Below are 25,266 nucleotides of genomic sequence, written 5' to 3'. Positions count from 1 at the left end.
TATTGTTAAAAGAGCATGAACATCTATGATGGTTTATAAAATAATGAGCATGATAATAATAACAACAGCTTAGATGACTGATCCCTTACTATGTGTCAAGTAGTAGTCTAAACACTTCACATGCATTACTTATTTAATTCTCACCCTATGGAGAATATACTAACACTATTTCCACTTTACAGATGAGGAAACTAAGACACAGAGTGTTTAAAGTAACTTGCCCAAAACAGCACAACCATTAAGTGGCAGCACAGGTATTCAAACCCAGACTCTACGGCCCCAGAGCTCACTCCACAGCTGTCTTCTCTCCTTCCCTGATTAGCTTTCTATTTTTTTTTTAATGTTTATTTATTTATTCTTGAGAGAGAGAATGTGCGTGCATAAGCAGGGGAGGGGCAGAGAGAAAGAAGGAGACACAGAATCTGAAGCAGGTTCCAGGCTCCAAGCACTGAGCACAGAGCCCAACACAGGACTCAAACCCACAAACCCATGAGATCATGACCTGAGCTGAAGTTGGACACTTAACCAACTGAGCCACCCAGGCACCCCCTGATTAGCTTTTTGATCAATTCTTTAAATTTAGACATAGATGGCATGCTTATAAAATTTACAGATGAACCAAATTTGGGCAGGATACTCAATATATTGCTAAGGAACAGGTCCAAAAAGATCACAATAGGGTACAAACCACAACACAAATCTAGCAGATGTAATTTAATACAAATACAGAATCCTACTTAGGTCCAAAAAATATGACTACCACAAAGCACAAGGATAAGAAACACAAGGCTTAGCGGGAGCATACGTATACGAAAAACACTTTCAGTTGGTAAGAGAAACATTATGTGATAATGTTCCCCTCCCCTCAAAAGCTATTTCAATCTTCAGCTACATTCATAGAAATAGTGTCCAGAATGTGCTGGACAAAGTGAATGCTATCTACTCTGCTCAGGTCATACACTATTTTAATAGTGTTTAGCTCTGCCCACTACAGTATAAGAGGACCACTGATAAAATGATCAGAAAAAAGTAATCAAATGATGTGAAACCTATAGAGAGGATCTCCTGAAGAACCACAGGAAGTAATTCTCACAAAAAATATGGAGAAAGGGGGTGAGAAAAGCCCAGCTTTTTGTCCCTGAACATCCGTAAATATCTCAAGCTCAATAAACCCCAAGACTCCCAAAGCTAAAACTTTTAGAATAAAGTCCAAACCACTGACCTAGCATATAAGCCATTTCGTATTTATCTTCTCTCTTCTCGACCATGTAACACTCAGATGCCTTCAGGCTCTACATTAGTCCTCCCTCTCTTGTCCACACTTCCCCCGTTTTCAGTAACTACTTCCCAGGGTTAGTCATCTGCAAAAGATTCTCCAATCTTTATTTCTAACTCAGACTTCTCTCTCCTGAACTTCAAATTCTTATTTCCAAATAACAATCCCACACTGCAATTTGGGTATCTTGAATATACCTCAAATTTAACATGTACAAAATTAAATTTATGAGCCTCGACCCCACCCCCAGTCTTCTGTCTCAGTTATGAGACACCACCATATATACAGCATCTCAAGCCAAAAATCAGAGAGGAAATGAGTCTCAGTTTCCTCATCTGTAAATTGGTGATAGCAATACCTACTTCATGGGGTTACTCTGAGAATTAAATTATTTAATACATATGAAGTTCTTAGTGTCTGGAATTCATTCTTCTCCCTTTATTACTTCATCTTTAATCTATAACCAAATCCTACCGATTCTACCACCTAAGTATATTTCAGATCAGCCATTTTTTCTACCCCTATTGGGACCTTTCTAGTTCAAACAGCCAGGAGCCTCCAAACTAATCTTGAATGCACTCTGGGGATCTTTGTTTTTAAATTATGCAAATCAGATGACTGCTCTCTCTTTCTTAACCACCTTCCTCCTCCTGCCTCCAAAGTTTTCCATTGCTTTGTGGATAAAATCCAAAATCCTCAATCTGCCTTAACAAGCTCTACAAAAATCTGGTTCCTGTGTTCCCAACTCTCCCATTCCAGCCACGGTGCCCTCCTTCCAGTTCTTGGAAGGCCCTCTGATATGTTGAAGATTTTCTTCTGGGAAAACCATTCATTCTCTCTCACACACACATACACCACCATCCTTCCCACCATGCACACCCATGGCATCCTGCTCCTCCCTTACAACTTGAAATTATTTATTTAATGTTACTTACATTCCCAGCTACAGGACAGTTGCATGATAGGTGCCATATCTGTCTTGATGTGTGCTTACATCACCAGAAACTACCAGACTCTGGCAATATACAGACAGGCAGTATTCATTGGATGATTCTGACCCTTACCTACCAACCTCCAATGTACGCCCTACCACTCATTAAACTGCAAGATTTTCAAATGCTTGGTTTTATTTTTCAAATATCCCTCTCTTTTATCTGTGCAGTCTCTGAGATACAGGGGAAGTTTCCACTCCGAAACACATAGTATAATTTTACCAGTCATAAGAGAATAAACACACACAAGAAAGGAAGGAAGCGTGGCAAAGGATGTTACAGACATAAAAAAGCAATGTGTACATTTCTTTGTGACTGAATGTAACTAAAAACCATCTGCACTGGACTAGACAGCTGGAATGAAGAACAAATCCTCAGCCTTCAATTTCTAAAATGTGATCTGGATTTACCTTAAACAAGAGTTTCCATAATTTACGTGAACCTTGAAGACAAAAAAGTGTAAATTAAAAGTTAAAGTCAGTGCAATTTAACTCCACAGCTAGGAATTTATAAGTCATCTTGTTCTGCCTATATCACTGACATAATACCAAATTATAATAGAAGAAAAATGTTAAACAAAGTAAGACCTTTACAAAATTTATCTATTAAAATTTATGCAAGAATATTTATCATAAAACTGAGCCAATTTTTGAACAATGAAAGGAAGCAAATTCTTGAAATTTGTTTTCCACTGTGTATCTGTTGAGCTACTAATTTTAATAATCTATGAAGAAACAGGAGCACAGGAGTGCCTGGGTGGCTCAGTCGGTTAAGCGTCCACCTGCAGCTCAGGTCATGATCTCACAGTTTTTGAGTTCGAGCCCTGCGTCGGGCTCTATGCTGAGAGCTCAGAGCCTGGAGCCTGCTCAAATTCTGGGTCTCCCTCTCTCTCTGCCCCTCCCCCACTCATGCTGTCTCTGTCTCTCAAAAATAAATGTTAAAAAAATAAAAAAAAAAAACACAGGAGCACAAATTTTATATACCTAAAAATATTTAATGAAAGAATTTGAATACAAAATTTGTAGTTTGTAGCTATGTCTAAGAATATGGAAGCCTAAAGTAATAATACTGAATAGAATTCATGAAGTTTAATGCCAAATTTTTGAAAGTACATTAATAACGAAATATTTTTTAAAATATTACATTTACCAGAGTAATGTTATGGACAACTTTCACCCAATACACAAAATAATAGATACTGGTGGTTTCAAATCTTCACATTGAGCACTGCAAAAAGCACAAGTTCTAGGAAATTTTTCTGAAAGTTTAAGTATATAAATAAATGAATATAAGTCTTATTCAGTAAGACAAATTTCTATGTCTACCCACAGGGAAAGAACAATCCAGAATTTCACTGGCCTTCCCCACAGCATGTGTGTATGGTAATTAATATCATGCCAGTGTGGCTGAGATTCATCCTGAGCTCAACAAGCACTAGGTGAGGAGAAGATACAAAATCAAAATTGCCTAGAAAAATCAACACTCTTATTTATATAATTCAGCTACAAGCAGCCATTTTGAAACATAAGATAAAGATACTATGTTCCATAAAATTTGCCTTTGCAAAGTGGGGAAGCAATTTTTTTCCTAGGGTGAGACCTCCCAAAGGAAGATATGGAACAGGATTAACATCTGTGGAAAACTTACTATGTATCAGACTCTGCTAAGTTACAAATATTCTCAATTCACATGAGAACAGCTGCCAATAAAAGTTATTTCTGACTTCTTGAAAATGTCCTACCTCTTGACTCTAATAATAAACTAGTCTTTTCATTTCATACCTGACTTTTCAAGTGTTTAACCATCTGAATATAATGACAAATTAGGCCACTGCATTAATCTGGGAACTAGAACTAATAGGCAAAAAGCTATTGATGCTTGTATTAATTCCTAAACAGAATTGAGTCTTGCTAGAACCCAAGGCTTTCAAAAGCAATAAAATTAACAGCCTCCCCATTCACTCCCTGACATGGTCCCATCTATTTAACAACATTTATTATGGGCAGCACAGGTAGGTACCCTTACTGTAAAGAATTCAAATATTATAACTATGAATGGAACAGTTGGTTATGACAACCAAGATAATCATTTGTCAGAGTTCTGTCTTTACCCTTCAGGTAACTTCCATCTTCCACACCAATAATATATTCCTACTGCTTTCACTTAGTATCATCTTTGCCTCTTTGATACAATTTAACAATTGGTGACCTAAAATAACCTAAAATCAATACTGTATGTTGACTGCCGCCTCTGAGGCACTTGTCCTCGGCTGACATGTACACAGATGTACATATTCTCAAGCACGCTGATATGTAAAGAATATTCGTATCATTCAAGTAGGTAAGTGAGAAAACACAAGCTGTAAAAGTAAAGCAAGCAGGTTTGGGAAGAAAACTCCTTCACTGCAATATCATCTCTCTCTCCACTCTACCCATTTCTCCCCACCCCTGCTGACAATCCTGGACTAAGCCTAACTTGCCTCCCCCAAATGGTACTCTCAAGCCTCCTTTTTAAGCTCCTTTCTCCCAATTCATTCTTTACAACTGAAGTTTTAAAAAGCGCCAATCGGTCCCGTGCTTAAAACCTTACGATAAAGTCCAAAATCTCTAAATTTCCAGCAGTGCTAAATTTCTCCTATCCTAGTTCCTTCACACGTAACGTTCCCTCTCTGAACTTTGCTTTTGCCTGTTAGCCTTCTCTTTTTCTAACTTCTGCTTATCCTTTTAGTCTCTCTGCTTAAGCCTCACTTCTTTCAGTGTGGTACAGAATGTTGGTTTGGATCAAAATCTACTCTCTCGTTCACCCCAGGCACATGGCTGTGTTCACCAGTCCCTCTCACCAACAGAAAGTGATGTGTGGGTGAGCTCTTGGTGTTCCTTTCCATTTCCAGCAGCAAGAACCTATGGAGACCCAGGTTCCACCATGAGACCACGTCCAAGGGAGGCAGAGCAGTAAGATGTAAAGAACTGTCTCTGGATGATCAGAGCAGAGCCGCCTGCCCACCACGAATGCTCAGTTCAACCCGGAACATTTACTTCAGGCTGTTGCCTGAGAGAAAAACTATTTTCCTAGGTTATGTACATTTTAGTCAGCCTTACGGTGACAAATACACTCAGGAAAGCCTTGCCCAGGCCACTTCATACTAGCTTACGTTTCCTGGTAAAGGCTCTCATAGCATTCTCTACCACTTCAAACCACTCACCACACTTGTACTTACTTATTTCATTTATTCACTTAACAAACATGTATTGCGTACCTAATATGTCTGCCTGGCACTTTTCTAGAAACTAGGGATAACAAGTGGTGTTCCAGATGGACAAGTTCCCTTATCTCTTGGAATTTACTTTCTGCTGGGAAGACAAATACACACACACACACACCCAAGAAAATAGTAGCTAGTGATAATGCTATGATGAAAACACAGTAATATGATAGAGACAGTGGGAAGGGGAGACATACTCTAGATTTGGTGGTCAGGGAAGGCCTTGTAAGGTGGTAGTATTTACACTAAGACCTAATTGACAAGAAGGAGCCACCCCAGTGAAAGAGAACAGTTGGTGCCAAGGCACATTCTTGGCCTATTTGAAGAAGAGATCCAGTATGGATGGAATAGAACAGGGAAGAAAATAATAGAAGCAGGGCCCAAAGAGGCAGACCAGGGCCAGATCACATATTAACTCATGCGGTCACCCTAAATTTCATTCTAAGTATGACTATTTATTCCAAAGTTGACATCCAAACTTGAAGTTTCATGAGGACAATTCTCAGTAGCACAGAAGGTTTTTCTTTCTTTCTTTCTTTCTTTCTTTCTTTCTTTCTTTCTTTCTTTCTCTCTCTCTCTCTCTCTCTCTCTCTCTCTCTCTCTCTTTCTTTCTTTAGAATCTATCACAATGGTTAGCATATAGTATGTGTCAAATGTTTGCTAGGATGAATGACTAGAAAGAGATCACATACTTCTCCATATGTAAACATAAGGGGATCTCAGGTGTCATTCTAAATTAGAGCAATGTTCAAGTGAGACAGAAATTATAGTCCCTTGCCTACAAGAGAATATATAGATTAGTTTTCTAAGTGTAGTGATACAAAAGGAAAAAATAAGCTTGAAACCCTAAGGACCATTTGAATGGAAGTTCCCCACCCCTTTCCTGTAGCACTTTCCTTCAGAAGGAACCAACAAGCCAGCTCCCCAACCAGTATGCAAAGAGAGGGTGTGGAATAAGTGGTGTTAGCTGATGAAAGACTAACTCTACAATTCTATGTAATTTACAGCCATATAATCAATATTTTGTAAGATCTTGGTAAACTGGCTGATGGGTACTTTCCTTCTAAGCAGGACATCTTCTCCTAAATTTCAACAGCTCTGTTATTTATTTGAAATGATGAATCTATAGCAACAGAACCAAAGAAAAGTAAGTCTTTTTTGTGTTTGGTAAAAAAGTACAATCTTGATGTATGACAGGACAGTCTACAAGTCCCATAAAGTTTAGAATGAAGAAAGCTATACCTCGAGGAGTTTCAAGCACAAGGAAAATGTCAAATTAACAGCGTAGATGAATATGGAACATAAACGCTGGGATGACCCTCTTTAGATCCGTCAGCAAAGGCCTAAGGAAAACAGGACTTAAATAAGGTAACAACAGTTTGGCAGATGGAAGGTAGAACAAGTTCTTTCAGATGAGATAACTTTTACCGGTATGGCAGGGAATGTGGAAAAATGAAAAACCGTTTCTAGGAAGGAGATGTATTTGAGAAGCAGAAGACACTAGCAAAAAGTACAGAGTCTGACGGCTAAAATGGACCTTACAAGATTCTTTCCAAAACCCCCTAATTCCGAGATGAGAAAAAGGAGACCCAAGAAAGGCAGACAAGTTTTACACAGAGCTAGTGAGTAGCAATGCTGGCAAAGAATTCAGGTCTTCTGATTCTTTTCCACTAAACACTGGGAAAGCACTGTACCAGGTGCCCTTAAAGATTCCAAAAGAAATACACACGTTTCCCTATCTTCAAAGAGCTTAGAATATTGCTCAGATGATATAACCAAAGAGAGAGAGAAAGAGAGAGAGAGAGAAATATAAAAACAGGATGTAAGTTTTTTTAAAGAGCCAAATTATGCTCTACAAAAATACTTAAGTCATGTAGGGAGCTGGGAAATTAGGAACAAAAAAGGAAGCAAAAAGCAAATCAGTGACTGTTGAGGTAGTACTTGAAGGAAAAATGATTTTGATCACTTGTGTTCAGAATGGCATGAAATGTAAGGGAAGAGACTGGGGAGAAATTAATAACTGTAACTTAAAAAAAAAACTAAAAAAATATGGATTGCTTTATGCAGTCTTGAAAATGAAAATAAAAGGACAGATCAGGAAGTTCATGTTTGCAAAATTAGTTCGAATTACAAAAGGACCGGTTACAATATACAACCAACAACAAGTTGCACAAGTTCCAAGTGTAAGAAGTTTACAGGGCAGGTCTGGCTCCCTGATTTCTCCCAACACAACCAGTGACTAAGCTGTGCTTATGAAAACAAAACCACAGAGTGAAGAAATTCGATTTTCCAGAGAGCTGTGAATTTTGAGATTATCTTCTTTTTCTTTTAGGAGGGAGTTCTGGTTTGGTTTTCAATCTCGAGTTACCAATCAACTTACTCTACAGTCCATAAACCTCTAATACCCAAAAATAGTATAAACTATTTATGAGAATCACAGCAAAAGTCCTACTTACCAACTAGAACCAGTAGACACATTTACAAGATCTCAATCACCATTTTACTCATCAGATGCTTTACTGGCTTGGCTGCCTTCAGTCCCAACCACAAGTGACTCTACCAGAATATCTTTCAAGCAAGGAGCAGTATCTTAAAGCAAAGGATACCAGTATTGTAACACAGAACCCAGAACCCAGTAAGTGGGGAGGTCCAAAATCACCAGCTAAATAACAATTATTAAGTAATAGGACTTGTTAGATTTTTTAATGTTTTACAGAAAGCGTTAGACCTACATAAATAAAAACTGGTAATGATCTGAATTCTCTACAATCTCTAAATCTCACACACACACACACACACACACACACACACACACACACACACCCCAAACCAGGAATCTAAAATAGCTTTACACAAACAAGAACAAAATTGTAGGTTTCGCTGAGGGCATCAGCCACTTAATTTAACCCCACTTCATCAAGAGCAGGAAGCCAGGCTGCTGTTTTCATCAGTTACTAAGGAACAAATAAGATAAAGGATAGAGCGGGCAGAAGAATTTTTACAGTTGAAATGAATACTTTGATGCAATCACTGAGAATTCCCAAAGTGTCACTAAGGAAAAGCACCTCGGGCGGCCTCAAACCGAGTCCATCGACAACTGAGGTCGAGGCTTAAGCGGAGGAAAGACAATTGGAGCCTGGGATTGTTTTTTCCCCTCCTCGAGCCCCTCCCCCCTTCCCCCACCTAAACAGGAAAGAAAACGCGCCCAGCATAAACACAGGCCAAGGCTCACGACTTGTCACCACAACAAACTGGAGGTTGGACCAGCGCTCCTGGAGACCGAGCCCCAAGTCTTGGTTGCTAAACACAAAAAGGGCCTCTTTCCCACAGACCTATGAAAGTGCGGGCCTTACCCAAGAGTTTTTGGTTGTTTCCTCACCTTCTCTCTCTCTCTCTCTCTCTCTCTCTTTTTTTTAACGAAAGCTTTGGGAAAGCGGCGACAGCAAAAGTTTCCCTCTGAGCCAGACCTCTAGATCCGCCTCGCACAGACACACATTAGGTGGGCTGGTCCCACGTAGTCTCCACCATCATTACAAATTACAAACCTAACGATTAAAGAACAGAAGCGGAGAGGACAGAAAAAGCTTCCACACCCACCCCACCACTGCCGTCCTTTCCAGGCACCGCTTTCTGGTCGCAAAGAGCACAAATAACCCAAAACCATGGTGATAAGCAGAGCTGTGAAATGCACACGCACAAGTCACACGCTGGGAACCTGCCACGACGGCCGGGGGGGGGGGGGGGGGACCGGCCGGGTGAGGAGGCGCACGGCGGCCCCCTGTCATCTAAGGACAACAACACGCCCCGAAGAGAAGTGGCAGCAGGCTGGGGGAGTTGCCCCGAAAACAAACCCGGAGCCTTCGCGCTTTCCCGAGGACGCAAGCCCCTCCGCGGCCGCGAACGACCGGGCCGCAGGACTGGGCGCCGGGTCCCGGGTGGGGGCGCGCCCAGGGAGGCGCCCCCCGCAGGCCGGGCGCCCCGAAGAGCCCCGCGGCCCGGCCGGCCCCGCCTCGGGGAGCGGATGGGAGCTCGCTTCCCGCCGAAGCCCCTTCCCGCCCGGTCCGACTCACCGCCGGTGGGTCTGGTTCTCAGCCGCGAGCTGGGGCTGCCGTGAGGAGGCGGCGGAGGAGACGAGATCCGGGGCCCCGCCGCCGGGTCATCATACCCCCCGCGCGAGCCGGCCCGGGCCCCGGCCCCCGCCCCCCGGAGCCGTCCCCGCGCCTGTCCCGCGGGGGGCGCCCCCTCAGCCTCCCGCCCGCTCCGCCGCCCGGCCCCTGGCCGCCGCCGCCGCCGCCGCCTCAGCCCCGCGCGCTCCCGCCTCGGCCTCCTGCTGCCGTCCGGGGCCACCGCCGGGCCCCTGGCTCCGCAGCCGCCGTTGTCGCCAGACCCGACGAGTCGAGCGCCGAGCGACCGCCCCCCCCCCCCGGCGGCCCCGCCCCGCGGGAACCATTCACCGGCCCCGCGCCATGACACCTACTGAGGCGGAAGTGCCGAGGAGCGGGCCGATTAGCACGACAACATAGTACAGATGGGAGTGGGACCGGGAGGACCTCCGTGGGGAGCCAGCGTGGATCGAGTGCGGGGGCCGGATTCCCCGCCCCCTCCCTCCCCGCGGCAGACTCCGCGGTGATTTAAAGGTGCTTGGTGGCGGTGGGGGGTTCCAGCTGTAAAATGTCATCCCAGCCAGTGTGACATCACCACAGTCTAGTGTGACACCCCCAGAGATTGGGCAGCGCGCAGGGAGGCACTGCCTACCCGGGAAGCCACCCTGCTGGTGAGGAATTACCTCCGTTTAGGCTTTAACGTTTCGTTGCAGTCTAGAGACGTTCTAGCAGAGTGGCCTCCATGTACGGGATCTGGAAGCCTCCACGTACATCAGGAGCCCCCTCACTAAGGCTCTTCCACTGCCGCCTTAGGAACCTGGGTTTGCATTAGGAGATGAGAAAGAGCAGCTGTGCTCTGGACCCAGCACCTCAAAACGAGCTGTGAGCAAATGCTACGGTAATGTTCTTCTTGCCTCTACCAGGAGGTGGTAAGGCTGGGTATTCAGGAAACGAGGTGCGTTGGGCACAGAGCATTCTGAAAAAATGGACACTGAAAACTAGGTTATCCTTACAGAAAGACAGTTGCCGTCTTCCAGAGTCAAGAGACTGTAGGACTTCAGATGTACCTCCCGCTGTGTAAAATGTTCTTATTCCTAAAGTAGGGACCATTTTTAGAGAGACAGTGATATAATCTACTTTTTTCTATCCTGCAAGTGCTGGAGGCAGCAATGATCTGAGCCCTACAAAGTGACTGGTCAGCACAAGGGGTGTCTGCATATACTCTTTGAAGAGGTGGACAGATGTGGCTACGTTAAGATTTTCCTATTACACTGTACTTCTCAGATCTCACTTATACGTTCTTGACCTCTTTGGATCCCCATCTCCTCACCAAAAACGAAACAAAAAAAAAAAAAGGAATTTTTGTGAAAATGTGCTCATACTTTTGTGAAGAAGTGATAATGCTAAGTTCCTACGTTAGGCTTTCTTTTCTGGCTTAACAACACAGGGAGCAACACTATTATATTGGGAACCGGAAGTTTACTTCCCTAGGGGACCAAGGTTAGCAAGTGTTCAATCTCACAGGGCAGTTTTGTTTGCTTATTTTCACAAGGAATTTAGAGAACATAAAGTTCTACATTGGGCTGACCTGGGAAACATCAAAATAGAGAGAGTGGGCAAGTACGCCCACTTAGGGAGCCAGGAAAAAGGCAGAACTTGAGCTCTGGTGTAGAAACTGATCGTGCTCAAAAGTCAGACTTCACACACACACTAATTGCTCACCATGACTTGGCTCAACCAAACTCCATGACCTGCTTCTAGGCCCCTGTTCGCTCAAGTTATGTCCCTTTCCGCTTTTCAAACACATCTCAAAATTCAGCTTTAAGGAGCTTTCCTGATTGACCCCCACTTTATTCTAATCATTTGATTCTGCATCGTCATCTGTCTACTTAATTGACTTCCTTGTGCCTTATTTGTTTATTCTTGTCTATTTCCATGGTTCTCAGGCCATTTCCTCAGCCTGCCTCACTGCATGGAGACCTCCTCAAAATCTGCTTTTTTCCCCTCTCTAACATCATTCATTTATCCATCCAGCAAATTGTATGCCTGCTTTACTCCAGGAACTCTCTTAGATACTGGGTCAGATGCCAAATGGATATGACATGAACTTTTCCTTTAGCTTACAGTCTAGTGAGGGGGGAAAAAATGCATGGAGACATATATGAGACTTGAATGACAGAGCCAGGGAAGACTTTGGAGAAGGAGATATTTAAACATAAAATGGTCAAAGAAATGTCAAAGTTTAATGTAGTTAGGGTTCATTTGTCCATTCAGCAAATAGCTATTAATAGAGTATCTTCTGTGTGCCAGGGACTGTATTAGAAATTAAAGATACAAAAAAGAAAGACATGGTCCATGCTCTGAAAGGGCTTACAGTTTGGCAGAGAAGTGGCATGATGTGGAATTAGTAAGGTAGATTGAATTTGATTTTATTGTTTTCATATTTATTTATTTTGAGAGAGAGAGGGAGAGAATCCCAAGCAGGCTCCTCCCTGTAAGAGCAGAGCCTCCCCCCACCTCCTGGGTTGGGGGAGGGGAGCGGTTTCAATCTAACGAATTGTGAGATCATGACCTGAGTCAAAATCAAGACTCTTAATCCGACTGAGCCACCCAGGTGCCTCAACTGAATCAGATTTTTAAGTTTATTTATTTATTTATTTAGAGAGGGGAAGGGCAGAGAGAGAGAGAGAGAGAGAGAGAGAGAGAGAGAAGCCCAATCAGGCTCCACACTGCCAGCGCAGAGCCCAGCGCAGGGCTTGAAACCACAAATCGTGAGATCATGACCTGAGCTGAACTCAAGAGTCTGCTGAGCCACCCAGGCGCCCCCTGAATCAGGTTTTAAAGGCAATGAAGGTTTAATCAGACAGGTAATTAGAGGTTTAATCAGACAGGTAACATGAAGGAATCTGTGCTTTAAAGAGAGAGCTAGTGGCTGGAGGATGGCTGACTAGAATGTGTAACACTAAGGATAAGGCTCCATAGCTCAGGGGTTAGAGCACTGGTCTTGTAGAATGTGTAACACTAGAGAGATCCTAATTAGAAAGCTACGATGATGGGGCCTGGGTGGCTCAGTTGGTTGAGTGTCCGTCCTACTTACTTTTGACTTCGGCTCAGGTCATGATCCCAGGGTCGTGGGATGGAGCCCAGTGTTGGACTTCTGCTTGGGATTCTCTCTCTCCCTCTGCCGGCCTCCCCTGCTCACTCTCTTGCTCTCTCTAAAATAAAAAATAAAAATAAGCTATGATGAGGGTTTGGTCAAGCAGAGAACATGGAGAGAAAGGGGGCAGATTGAGAACTATTTCCTCCCAGACAGAATCAGTGCAGCCACAGAAGTAGACGGAGCCAATGCCAGTTGGAAGCATTAAATCTCACCTAGGGTATAACATTCCCCTTGGGCCTAGAGCCTAGATTCAGTGTTGCAGACAAGAAGTCACTTGCTCAGGAGCTGCAGAGCTTAAGGCCAACTAGGAGAAGCTGACCAAAAGGCTGTGTCATGAGAAAAGTTTAATCAAAAAGCTAGTCAAACTATCAGAACAAGTAGTGAACCCAAGGGGCCAGGAAAAAAAGAGAATTCAAGCAGAAGCCAACAGTTCTAAAACAGGGAAAAACCATATGAGAGTAAAGGCCCAAAGGAAAGGATGGGGGGCAAAACATGCAAAAATCCTTTGAAACGAGAGGGAATCCTCAATGACTTTTAAAATCTAGTCTCCAGAAAGCTTTTTATTTGGGAATAATTCCAAACACGCAGAAAAGTTAAAGAATAGTAAAAAGAGTACTCCTATATCCTTTATCCTTTACTTGGATTTGTTTATTAATATTTTGCCCCTTTCGCTTTAACAATTGCAGTCTCAGATAGACAATATACATACACATTTTTTTTTTTTTTCTGACCATTGGAAAGTACATTGCAGGGGCGCCTGGGTGGCTCAGTTGGTTGAGCCTCCGACTTCAGCTCAGTTCATGATCTCACAGTTTGTGAGTTTGAGCCCCACATCGGGCTCTGTGCTGACAGCTTAGAGCCTGGAGCCTGCTTTGAGTTCTGTGGTTCCCCCTCTCTCTGCCCCTCCCCCACTCGCACTCTGTCTCTCTGTATCTCTCAAAAATAAATAAACTTTAAAAAAATTATTTAAAAACAAGGAAAGTAAATTGCATACACCATGCTCCTTTATCCCTTAATACTTGAATGTCCTAAGAATAAGTACATTCTTTTACATACACCATATATACAGTTGTCAATTCCAGGAGACTTAACATTGATACAATACTTTAATCTACCATTCATATTCCTAGTTTTGTCACTTAATCCAATAACATCATTCTTACCATTTTCCCCCTTCCCATATAGGATCCAGTTTAAGATCATACATCGCCTGTCTCTGTAATCTCCTTCAATCTGCACCCATTCCCTAGCTTTTCTCGGTCTTTGATATTTTTGAAGAGTACAGCCTGTCCCCTGTGTTTGGGCAATAGAATGTTCCTCATTTTACAATGGTTATTTTTATAGTTTGCCTCACATTTATTCATTACTAGATCCCGGTTATCCATTCCTGGCCAGAATACTACATAATTGATATTGTGTCCTTCCCAGGATATGAAACCCAAAGTCAGCTGATGTCACTGTCCCTCACTGGGCGATAATAATTTTGGTAGTTGAGGTGTCTGATTCCCCCACGGGATACTTACTATTTTGTTCCTAGTAATAAGCAATCTGTGGGGAGAATCTTAGACCATGCAAATATCCTGCTTCTTGTTAAACAGATTCCCCTAGATTTAACGTCTATTGATGATTCTTGTTCGTAGCAATCCTCCCTTATCTCTCATTAATTAATTAATTTAGCTGTCTATTAATGCTACATAGGTGCATGGATTACTATGGTTTTCAATAATTTATAATTCCTTATGTACTTCATTTGGGTGCTAAAATTTTCCAGATCTAGTCAATGGGTACCTTTTCAAACTGTGTTTTTTTTTAGCATGTCTGAATGTGAGATGTTCTGGATTAGTCTTGATCCTTGCAGATTCACCATTCCTGGGAGGCTTGGATTTCTCCACTGGATGCCTTGTATCTGGCCGGGGGGGGGAAAACGGGGGCGGGGGGAGGGGAGAAAATATGGATTATTTGTGTGGGAAGTTTTTATAGGCCACGCCTGCAGGTAGCAAACACATAGATCTACTCTGCCCACGTTACATTGGTGGGAACTCAGGAACGTGGATGCTGCTAGAGAGATTAGGAGATGACAAAAATCTCTCTGTGTGGCCGAGAGGAAAAGAGACATGACTCAGAAAAATTAGGCCAGTCTCTGTCACACTTGTCCAAAAGCCATTCCCTATGTTAAATCTTCCATATTAATAGAATTCCAGTTTTATACAGATAGAAGGAAGATCCTTTGATTTCAAGAAAGGTGGCTTCCTTTCACCAAATCAGGAGATAAATCACAGTGGACCAAACCAGTCCTGGTAATTCCATTTCTCTTTACCAATGACTAATCTAGGGGTGGGTATAGGACTCAGTTCTGGTCAACAAAATAGGAAGGGAAGCCTACTGGGAGGCTCCTAGGAAAGTTTTTCTTTTTGTATAAAAAGACAGGAACTTCACAGAAGAAATTCTTTTGCTCCTGCCTCTCTTTTGCTGAGACAAAGGAACAAAGACACCAGGCCTGGAGCTGCCATGGCCATCTTGTGACCATAAATGTGATAGCAAAGAAAGATGGACACAGTCAGCATGCTGAGGACAGACAGCAAAGGAGACAGATAGAAAGAACGGGTCCTTGATGACCTAGGTAAGCTTCTGAATGAACCTGGAACTGCCCACTGCTTCTGGACTTCTTTTTTTAAGTAAATAAATGTTCTTGTGTATCAACAACACTATTAGACAAGTTTTCTATTCTTTGCAGTCAAAAAAAAATTAGTCTTAAGCAATATAGGAGAGAACTAGGAGAGATTTTCTAGAAGAAGGAGCTAATTGGTGGTGTCCAATCTGAGAAGTAAAGGAGAATAAGGATGTAAGAGTGGCCAGTGGATTTGCAATTAGAAAGTCACTGCTGATCTTGGCAAGAGCAATTTTAGTGGCATGGTGGGGACAGAAATGATGTGATTTCTACAAGGGATTTTTCCTAATATGAGTGGTGACTAACAAATGAGGAAGGATGGTTTGGTCCAACTGGGTGATAAAATCTACTGTAGTCACTTCCCATATTCAGTTCTTAATATCCAAGGAAGCTGCTTGGGTCCATGCTGTCTACTTTGGCTACATCTGGGAAATCATGAACTGAATCATTTTCATTGCTCTCTTTGCTACTCCCCACAGGAAGGAGCCAGGAAAGGTTGTTCTGGCCCCTTAACTGGTTTCATAGAAGGCAAATCCAGCATGTATGATGGGGACTAAACAGGACCTTTTTAAAACATTTCCTTCCAGGATTTATTGACTGCATACAAGTACCAGGCATTGAGCTAGACAGAATAAAAAGGTGCATAAAGCACATCCCATGACCTCTGGGTCCTCAACGTAATTAAGGAGATAAATTAGGAACAATTATAACAAGTTCAAGATTGTTCTCAAAGTGGCATTACAAGTGCTGAGGAATATAGCAGTTAACTGTCTGGAGATCACTGCAGAAGCTTCTAGAAGTATCACTATTGACTGAGCAGGGACTTAAAAGAAGATAGCAGCACTATTTTGGTTAGACCATCAGTGAGATGTTACTTGTTTTTTTTTTAATTTATTATTTTAATATTTATTTTTGAGAGAGAGAGTGTGAGTGGGGGAGGAGCAGAGAGAGATCCCAAGCAGGCTCCATACTGACAGCTACGAGCCTGGTGTGGGTCTCCAACTCATGAACCATGAGATCATGAACTGAGATGAAGTCAGATGCTCAACTGACTGAGCCACCCAGGTGCCCCAGATGTTTTTTGTTTTTAGTAACTCTCTACCTTTTTCATGCAAAATGTGAACAGAAGAATAAATATGCCATTATATTATCATATACAGGAGGCACGAGCTCTTAAGTATGACAGGTACTCCTTGGAAAGAAGTTATTGGTATTTACTAGGCTGCCTGAGAGCCATGGGGTTAGAAACTAAAACCAGAGAAGATGAGTGTCGTGTACAAAGCTGAGAAGTCAAGTACCCACCTGTGTTAGCAATCCGCCTAGGATAATCAGGTGAGTACCCTCCTTTTATAGAGAAAGTCTCTCCTCTATATTGTTAGAAGGCCTGGTGCCCTCACAGCCCCCCACACTTCTCAACTTCCCCAGCGTCTCCCCCACTAAAGCTGGGTTGGTTGCCGGGCTGAATATTGCAATGGCAGGTAGGACCTGGCTTCCCTGCTCTCAGGTGTAAGTCTTGCTAGTCTTATTTTCTTTTTGTATCAAAAGAGGACATTTTGGGGACTGGGTCCCAGCAGAAATGATGGCTTCGGTGGAAGGGGAGTTTGCAAGAAGGCCATAGCTGTGGGATTAAAGAGAAAGAGTCCAATACAACCAATGGAAAGAAAGGGAAGGTGAAACTAGAGAGAGGTAGTGCTTACACCACATTGTGAATGCCTGAAATGCCACTGAGTTGTACGCTCTCAAATGGTTAATTGTGGGGCGCCTGGGAGGCTCAGTCAGTTGAGCGTCCAGCTCTTGAGTTCAGCTTAGGTCATGATCCAAGAGTCCTGGGATTGAGCCCTGCATCGGGATCCGTGCTGAGCATGGAGCCTGCTTAGGGCTCTCTATCCCCCTGCCCTTCCCCCCTGCCCTCACTCTCTCTCTCTCTCAAATTTAAAAAAAAAAAAAAATTTTTTTTTAATGGTTAATTGTGTGTTATATGACCTTCACTTCAAAAAAAAGGAGGGGGTGGGAGATTTGCAGGATTCAGAGATAATGAGCAAGAGACTTGATCCCTCGTTTTCCTAATTTTCAAGGGTCAATCCAGAGACTTCTGGGAGAAGAGCCGTGCCTTAAATACTCATACAACTGTGTCTACTCCTCCTCAGACCCTCCTTCCCCCCTAATGATTTCTGGTTCCCCCTTTATCTACACATGACCATCTTACTCCCTCACTTTCTCCATATACCAACACTTTATTCGGCAAGACCAAGGGATAGTGCTTTTCTGTCGCTTTCCCTGAGTCATTGTCATTTCTCATTATCCTGCCCCCAAAATTCTGTAGCTTCTCACCTTCAACCAACTGTTACACAAGCTTTTAGCACCTGCACTCCATATTTCTTTCTGTATTCTCAATTCTAAGTCAAAGCCAAAGCCAAAACAAATGCTCTGGGAAAGGACACAGAGACCCACAAGGGAGAAGGCTATGAATCAGGACAGGAACTTGAAATTCAATCACTGAATATAATTTGTGCTAAGTCATTTTGCACTTCCTACAGACTCAGAAATCAAAAACGCCCCAATGAAGTATCCCTTGCCTAACACAGTTCCTGATATGTGGTCAGTACCAGTAACTATTTGGCTGAGTAAATTACTGAGTGTTTATTCACAGTGTCAAAGCATCAGAATTCAGTTAACTATACAATGGAGTTTTGGAAATCTCAAAATAATAATCTTCATCTTTGGCTGTGAATTTAACTTTATTTTTTATTACTACTTTGGGAAACTCACTTTTATAAAATCTATAAGCTGTCATCAAGGGATTAGTAAGTGGTTCTGTCCATTGGAGGTGGGATAGGAGGAGGGGCCCTGTCAAAACCCTAAAGGGTAAATTCTCTGATATGAAATAGCCTTCTGCCTGACCAACCTCAGTGCTCCCAGAATGGCCGGTACAGAAGAAAATCATGGGCTTTGGAGCCTTGATGTCAGTAGGAATCCAGAGTCTCCCAGTAATTAGGGTGTGATAGTAGGCATGTTTATAAAGGTCACCTTCCTCATTCTGTTTTAATGTTTATTAATTTTTAAGAGCATGAGAGACAGAGCGTGAGCAGGGGAGGGGCAGAGAGAGAGGGAGACACAGAATCTAAACCAGGATCCAGGCTCTGAGCTGTCGGCACAGAGCCCGACACAGGGCTCGAACTTATGAACCACGAGATCATGACCTGGGCCGAAGTCGGACGCTTAACCGACTGAGCCACCCAGGTGCTCCTCGTTCTTAAATGGAGATGATAAACACCTTCTCCTTACCTCCCTCATTCCCTCCATCAGAAAGTTTCTTCAATGTTACTTTCAAAAAACATCCCGAACCCACTACTATTCATCTCCACGGATACAGACTTTCTGATCTCACAGACAGAAGTGAAATATAGACTATATAATATAAATATTATATAGAATATAATAAATACAGATTTTTCAGTCCTATCTTGATCAAAAGGGAGTGCAGGTTTTAGTTATGAATATATTGACTAGGAGCCTTACAGAGAGAAAATGTACTCTCATGAACCAAAAATTACCTGTTCATTCTGGTGCTCCTCTGTAAGGAGGTAGAATATTACAACTTGGTGAATTAATCAAAAAGGTTCAATTCAGACTAAATTTGACTATAGCCTATCCTCCATTTTATCTTCTAGATCTCATAGATGCAGATATTCAAAGATCAGGACTAATGTTATTCCCAATAAAATTTTATTAAGCTTTATAATAATTTAAATAATTTAGAAAGTGACTATTCTCTACAAAATGATTTTTTTTCAACTGAAGAGCCCTAGTCTCTCAGAAAATATAACCTTTAATCGCAAGGCTTGCGTTGACTCCAAAGCAAGTAAAACATGTTTCTTTCTCTTAAGTACATAGTTACAAAACATGTCTATTATAAGAAATAGTGTTGATTCAAAAAATACTCCAGTTACTTGTAAAATAAGCTCATTTTTTTCCTCCCTTTCTTTATTCCCCCCAAATATCTGTATATATTCACTGGTATATATATATATAGTTATATATATACTTCTCCTTTGTGAAAGCTTTGGTGGAGGCAAAGGTATGTCTTTCTTTCTGTAGCTGCTTGTGCTAAAGTGGTTTCCCACATATGTTCAGACACAATGCAAATCCCCTTTCTTCTAGAAACCCCAGTTCAGCTCACCAGTATCTCTTACAGCTGCAAGCCCTTCGTAACTGGCATGCCTGCTTTCGTTCTTGCCCCATTTTCCATCTGTTGCTTCTAAAAATATATATCAGATAATATCTCCCCCCTACTTTAAAGCACTCCAGTAGCTTACACTTAGACTAAAGCCTAAACTTCTTACTTTAACCCATAAGTCACTTCTGACCCCACTTCTGCCTTCCTCTCTGAACTCCTCTTCTCCCCCTCTGACACATGCTCTTTTCTTTTTTTTTTTAAATTTATGTATTTATTTTGAGAGAGAGAGACTATGTGTGCATGCATGGGAGGGGCAGAGAGAGAGAGGGAGAGAGAGAGAGAGAATCCCAGGCAGGCTCTGCACGCAGAGCCCCCATTCAGGGCTCAAACTCATGAACCACGAGATCATGACCTGAGCCGAAGTCAGATGCTTAACTGACTCAGCCACCCAGGCACCCCGACCCACGCTCTTCTTAATGTTCCTTAGACACAAAACTCATTCCCATCACATGGTCTTTGCACTGATGCTACCCTCCAGGTCTTCACCTTGATGAGGGAGGGTGGGGGCAAGATGAGGGCAAAGTACAGGCTAACAGCACCCAACCTCCCCCCCCCCCCCCCAGCTGGGATATGTGTGATATTCCTCGGACACTCCCAGCTGGCTGCCCAGAACAGGGGAAAGGAAAGAAAGCAGATGGTTGACTGATAGAGATCACAGTCATGCAGGACAGGGGTCTCCTTCAAGTTATGGATAACTCAGTAAACTGCAAGAAAAAGGCAATCTTCTCCATAGCCTAATCTCCAGAAACCTATAGACTCCGTTTCCTGGAGCCCTAATATCACCCTCATCATGATGTAAAGGGGGCTTAAGTGCTTGCCGTGGTGATGTGGGAAACAAAGGCAAATGAAAAATTAAATTCCTTGACTGCCTCCAGCCCATTGACAAGTCCTTGAAACAGGCAGAGTGACCTTCCTCTAGGAGCTCAGCTGCCTCGATGATGACACTTTGCTGGGGGCAAAAGGGAATCTTGGCTTAACGTTACCCTGACCCCTCAAGATCCTGTAAGTCTACTTTAACATATAAAAATTCTTTTGGAAACTTCCTTTATCTCAACTCCCCCAAGATATGCTGCAGTCATACTCCAAGCTTATGGTCCCCTGATATACATCCGAAGGGTCTCATAACAGGTTTTACTAAACGGTAATAAATGGCATTTTCCTAACAACACCTAGCCCCTCAAGGTCCTGGAAACCTTGCTTCCAGAATTCCTTCGAGACTTAGGCTGTCCGTAACCGTCTCCCAACCTCAGGGTATATAATCAGCTATCGGTCACAACCCCAATGCAGCTCTTTTCTGCCCACGGGTCCTGTTCCCATGCCTTAATAAAATCACCTTTTTGCACCAAAGACATCTTCAAGAATTCTTTCTTGCCCATCGGCTCTGAACCCCACCATCACCCTAAAACCCCATTAACCTGACTGGATTCATTAATTTATTCATTCAACCAATGTTTGTTATTAAGAACAGGCTGGGGCACCTGGGTGGCTCAGTTGATGAAGCGTCCAACTCTTGATTTCCACTCAGGTCATGATCTCACAGTTCATGGGATGGAGCCACAGCACAGAGCCTGCCTGGAATTCTCTCCCTCTTTCTCCCTGTACCTCCCCTGCTCTTCCCTGCCCACAGTGCATGCTCTCTCTCTCTCTCTCAAAATAAAAAAAAAAAAAAAGAACCTGCTATGTGTTCTAGACATTATGGATGCAACAGTGAACAAAAGAAACAAACAAAAAACCACTCCTGGAGTTTACATTCTAGTACAGTACACAGTGACCTCAATAAGATCTCAACATTTGTTAGAGTGTTAGAAAGTGGTAAGGGCTCTATGGAGAAAAAACGAGGAAGGGAGAGAGGGAGTGGCTGACCAGGTGGTTGCAATTTTAAACAGAATGACCAAGAATAGTCTCGCTGAGCAAGACCGTGAATGAGGTAAGGGAACCATCTGGATGGTATCTGGATGTAAAACACTGTAAGGAGAGGAAATGAGTGAGGTGAGCGCTTACCTGGTACACTGGAGGGACCGCAAGGAGGTCAGCAGGCTTGGAGCAGGGTAAGCAAAGGGTGAGAGAGTCCTAGGAGAGGAGAGAAGGTGGCAGGTCATGTGGACCAGGGAGACCCCTGTAAGAACTTCCATTTCTATTCTCAGTGAACTGGAAAGACATTTGAGGATTTGAACAGCGAAGTGACACGGGATGACTTATATCAGGCCTGCTGTGGGTACGAGACCGTGTATCTGCAGGGGAAGAGGCAGATGTGGGAAGCAAGGAGAACGTTGAAGAGGCTCTTGCAATAACTCAGACATGAAACAAAGTCTGCTTGGACAAAGATGGTAGGGGTGAAGATGAGGAAAAGAAAGATTTGGGATATGTTTCAAGGCAGAGTCCACAGGATTTACCGTTGGTAAATCCTGTTGGTAGTGTGGGTGGGAGGGAAAGCAAAGAGAAAGGGAAAATAGGAAACCAAGCCCACTAAAGAAACAATAGGATTGCTCAGTAGAATGGAAGTCCATTTTGATGTATGATGTCATGAATTTAAAATGAAACCAGCCAGCCTGGTTGAGGGCTTGCTTCAACAAAATCTAGCTGCTCTAGTGCAGATAAAGAGCAGATAGTATAATTTATTCAGAATTGGAGTTTTTCAAGGCAAGTCTGCCTGAGTGGGAGAGAGATAAAGGGAGTTGTATCGATGGACCATGGGATACAGTCAGGTCAAGGTGGGGTGTGAAGCTGAGAGCGGGCTGGCGTTGACAATGGAGGTACTTGAGCAAATAACGTGGGCGAAAAGCAGGTTTAAAATCGAGATTTCAGATGTAGTACAATTTCTGGTTAATGACAGGGTGGTGAGGAAGAAGGGAATAAGGTCTTTGGAGATGAGGAGGTCAAAGAGCTTGAGAGGCTGGAATGTTGAAGTCATCCAGAGTGAAGACATACTTGTGAAGGAGAAAGTGAACACGTGGGAATTTGGGGAGACTGGTGTGCTCAGAGAGCATGGGCACTCCCTGCCTTTCCCTCATACCTTGCCCTAAACATCTCTCCCATCTAAGTTATAGTCTTTTGTAACAAACCAGTGATCTGGTAAGTAAAATGTTTTTCTGAGTTCTGCAAGCTGCTCCAGCAAATTATCCAAATCCAAGGAGGAGTCGTCGGAACCTCCGATTGACACCAGTGGCCAGAAGCACAGGTGACAACCTGGGCTTGCAATTGGTGTCTGAGAGGGAGGAGAGCAGTCTTGTAGTCGAACCCTTAACCTGTGGGATTGGAGGCTATTTTCACGTGGAGAGGGTCAGAATTGAGTTGAATTACAGGACACCCAGCAGGTATCGGAGAATTGTTGGTTGGTGGAGGATGGCGCACCCCTCCTCCCCATTTTAGGAATTGGGTGCTCAGAACCTTTTAGCAGGTTTTCCTCAAACCTTCTATCCCTGACTCCCTATGTACAGGAGTCTAGTCCCTCCCTGATGCTTTGTTTCTATGGAGCCTGGTTAGTAGGGTAAGTGAGCTTCCCCCAATGTTCTTTGTTGCCCAAAAGCACACTTTATAGTAAGCACATTAAGAATGGGACTATAGCACTGGGAACAAACTTTTCATTCTCCATTCCCCCAAATTATTGAAAATTGATGGGAAGATTCAGAATTGGTAAAATAGCCATAATACAATTGTGTCGTAAATATGTGAATATTAAAATCAATATAAGTCAAATAAGATCAATATAAATCAAATAAGTGAATATTATAAGGGAAAGACGAACCCAAGCCTAGCCAGAAGTTTTGTGTGATTGAAAGATGATTCAGCGAGCCATCTGGCCAGGAAAAGAACCAAGCCCAAGATTCTGGGAGCTTTCTGTGATCCAGTGGGTTAAGGATGTGTTCAAAGTAGACAAATCACCCAGGAATGAGATGGTCAAGGTGGAAGGGCATAGTTAAATGAAAGCACTGTGATCAAAATAAAGACAAGCTTGGGATGCATTGGTGGCTCAATTCCTGAGTCAGGGGTATCCCTACTTGGGATCCTCTCTTCCTCTCTGTCTACCCTTCCTCCGCTCGTCATTCTCATTCTCTCTCTCTCTCTCTCTCTCTCTCTCAAAACAAACTTTAAAAATAAAATGTTAAAAAAATAAAGATAAGCTTAACCATTCTGAGAATTTCCACAGGGAGTTGTAAATTTAGAAGATTATAATGGCAAGCAGAATTATTCTGTATCAATGTAGTGGGGTGTTCCATGGAGGAGGAAGTGGGAAGCACCATGAACTCAAGACAAAACAGCCTGTTGTGGTAGTGATTGGGGAGGGTAAAGGGTGGAAGGCAGGTAACAAACTGACAGCAATTCACTCGTCCACAAAATGGACCCCCAGATGGAATTTCTCCTGCTTAAGGACCACTCCAAGAATACAGAGAACCAGTCTCCCTGGGAATTGTCTTGACATGGAGAACCCAAGTCCAGATCCCTTTACTTGAATAAGCAGACTCACTTATCTCCCATTTCCAACCACAAAGGGGAGTCTGTATCAGGAGTGAGAGATGGTCCCTCAAAGCCAGCCAGGCAGATTTTTTTTTCTCCAAAGGGACTTAAGCTAGCGTCGGTTTCCTTGTGGAAAAGTACGTGTTTTCCCACAGATCATGAAACAGCTAATTGATCTCTAGGGAACTTCCTTTCTCCCGGTATCTTCAAGCCCAACTGTAAGATCTCAGATCTGTGGGGTCATCCTTAGATTCTAAAAATAAATTGGCTACTTCTAGGTATATGCAATGCAGCACTTTTATATGAGACTATGGAGATACTGAATGAATAAGGCAACTGCCAATCTCTATTGTAAGCCGGACAAATTTACTTGAGAATAGTATGGAATTTCCCCGTTATTAAAACACAAACATGCCATCAACATCTAAATTCCTCAAAGCCATTTGCTTCTACTCCCCCATCTGAATTCATATAGATTCCATTTCAAGGAATGTGTGCGATACATCACACACCAAGAATGGACTGGCTCCCTTGTTGCTAGAAGATAGTGCCAATCTGGGGGCCCTGATACTGAAGACTACCTTATCTCTCCCAGTCACCTTTGGGGAGCAGAGAAGTGAGGCAGCTAGAGGCTCCTGGAGGAACTCAAGCCAAGCCTTACCCACACAGCTGTAGTAAATATTTACGGACTTAACACAAGATGATTTGCCACGTGTTTACATGTACCTGAATGTACATGTTTACATTCATTTGAACTTAAGGAATCTTCAAGGTATTCTAATACCCTCCTCCTCTGCAGAAAGGATAGTAAGGAAACCTTTCCAGTGGGCAACTGAGCACAATTTACATTAAGAACTTAAAATTGTAACCCCACTGCCAGTAATTTTTTTTCTTTTAAATTTTTTTTTAAATGTTTTTGTTTTTGAGACAGAGACAGATCGCAAGCGGGGGAGGAGCAGAGAGAGAGGGAGACACAGAATCCAAAGCAGGCTTCAGGCTCTGAGCTGTCAGCACAGAGCCCGATGCGGGGCTCGAACTCACAGACTGTGAGATCATGACCCGAGCCAAAGTCAGACGCTCAACCGACTGAGCCACCCAGGCGCTCCCCACTGC

General features: G+C 43.0%; 1 protein-coding gene and 1 long non-coding RNA gene across 11 annotated transcripts in view; one reads left to right on the top strand and one right to left on the bottom strand.

The window, feature by feature from the left end:
- The window catches only part of HIPK1 (homeodomain interacting protein kinase 1), a 52,490-nt gene extending 42,352 nt beyond the window's left edge, over positions 1-10,138 (bottom strand). For 8 of the 9 annotated variants that reach the window (XM_023259006.2, XM_023259008.2, XM_023259007.2 and 5 more), the window contains exon 1: positions 9,601-9,731. The gene's annotated coding sequence lies outside the window, so the exon portion shown is untranslated. Of the gene's footprint in view, positions 1-9,600; positions 9,732-10,007 lie in introns of those variants that run through there. The other variant, XM_011285077.4, reaches the window with a different exon arrangement.
- Positions 10,139-10,206: 68 nt separating this feature from the next.
- Positions 10,207-25,108, top strand: LOC109502539. 2 transcript variants are annotated; one of them, XR_006582884.1, is made up of 3 exons: positions 10,207-10,531; positions 16,622-16,793; positions 21,224-25,108. It is a non-coding gene; the product is annotated as an uncharacterized LOC109502539 (long non-coding RNA). The 2 variants fall into 2 exon arrangements; XR_002744665.2 differs by lacking the exon at positions 10,207-10,531 and adding an exon at positions 13,671-15,413.
- The last annotated feature ends 158 nt before the right edge of the window (positions 25,109-25,266 follow it).

Source organism: Felis catus, chromosome C1 (assembly GCF_018350175.1).
Source record: "Felis catus isolate Fca126 chromosome C1, F.catus_Fca126_mat1.0, whole genome shotgun sequence".
In the NCBI taxonomy this organism is placed as follows: Eukaryota; Metazoa; Chordata; class Mammalia; order Carnivora; family Felidae; genus Felis; species Felis catus.
This window is presented reverse-complemented; position numbering and strand designations above follow the sequence as displayed.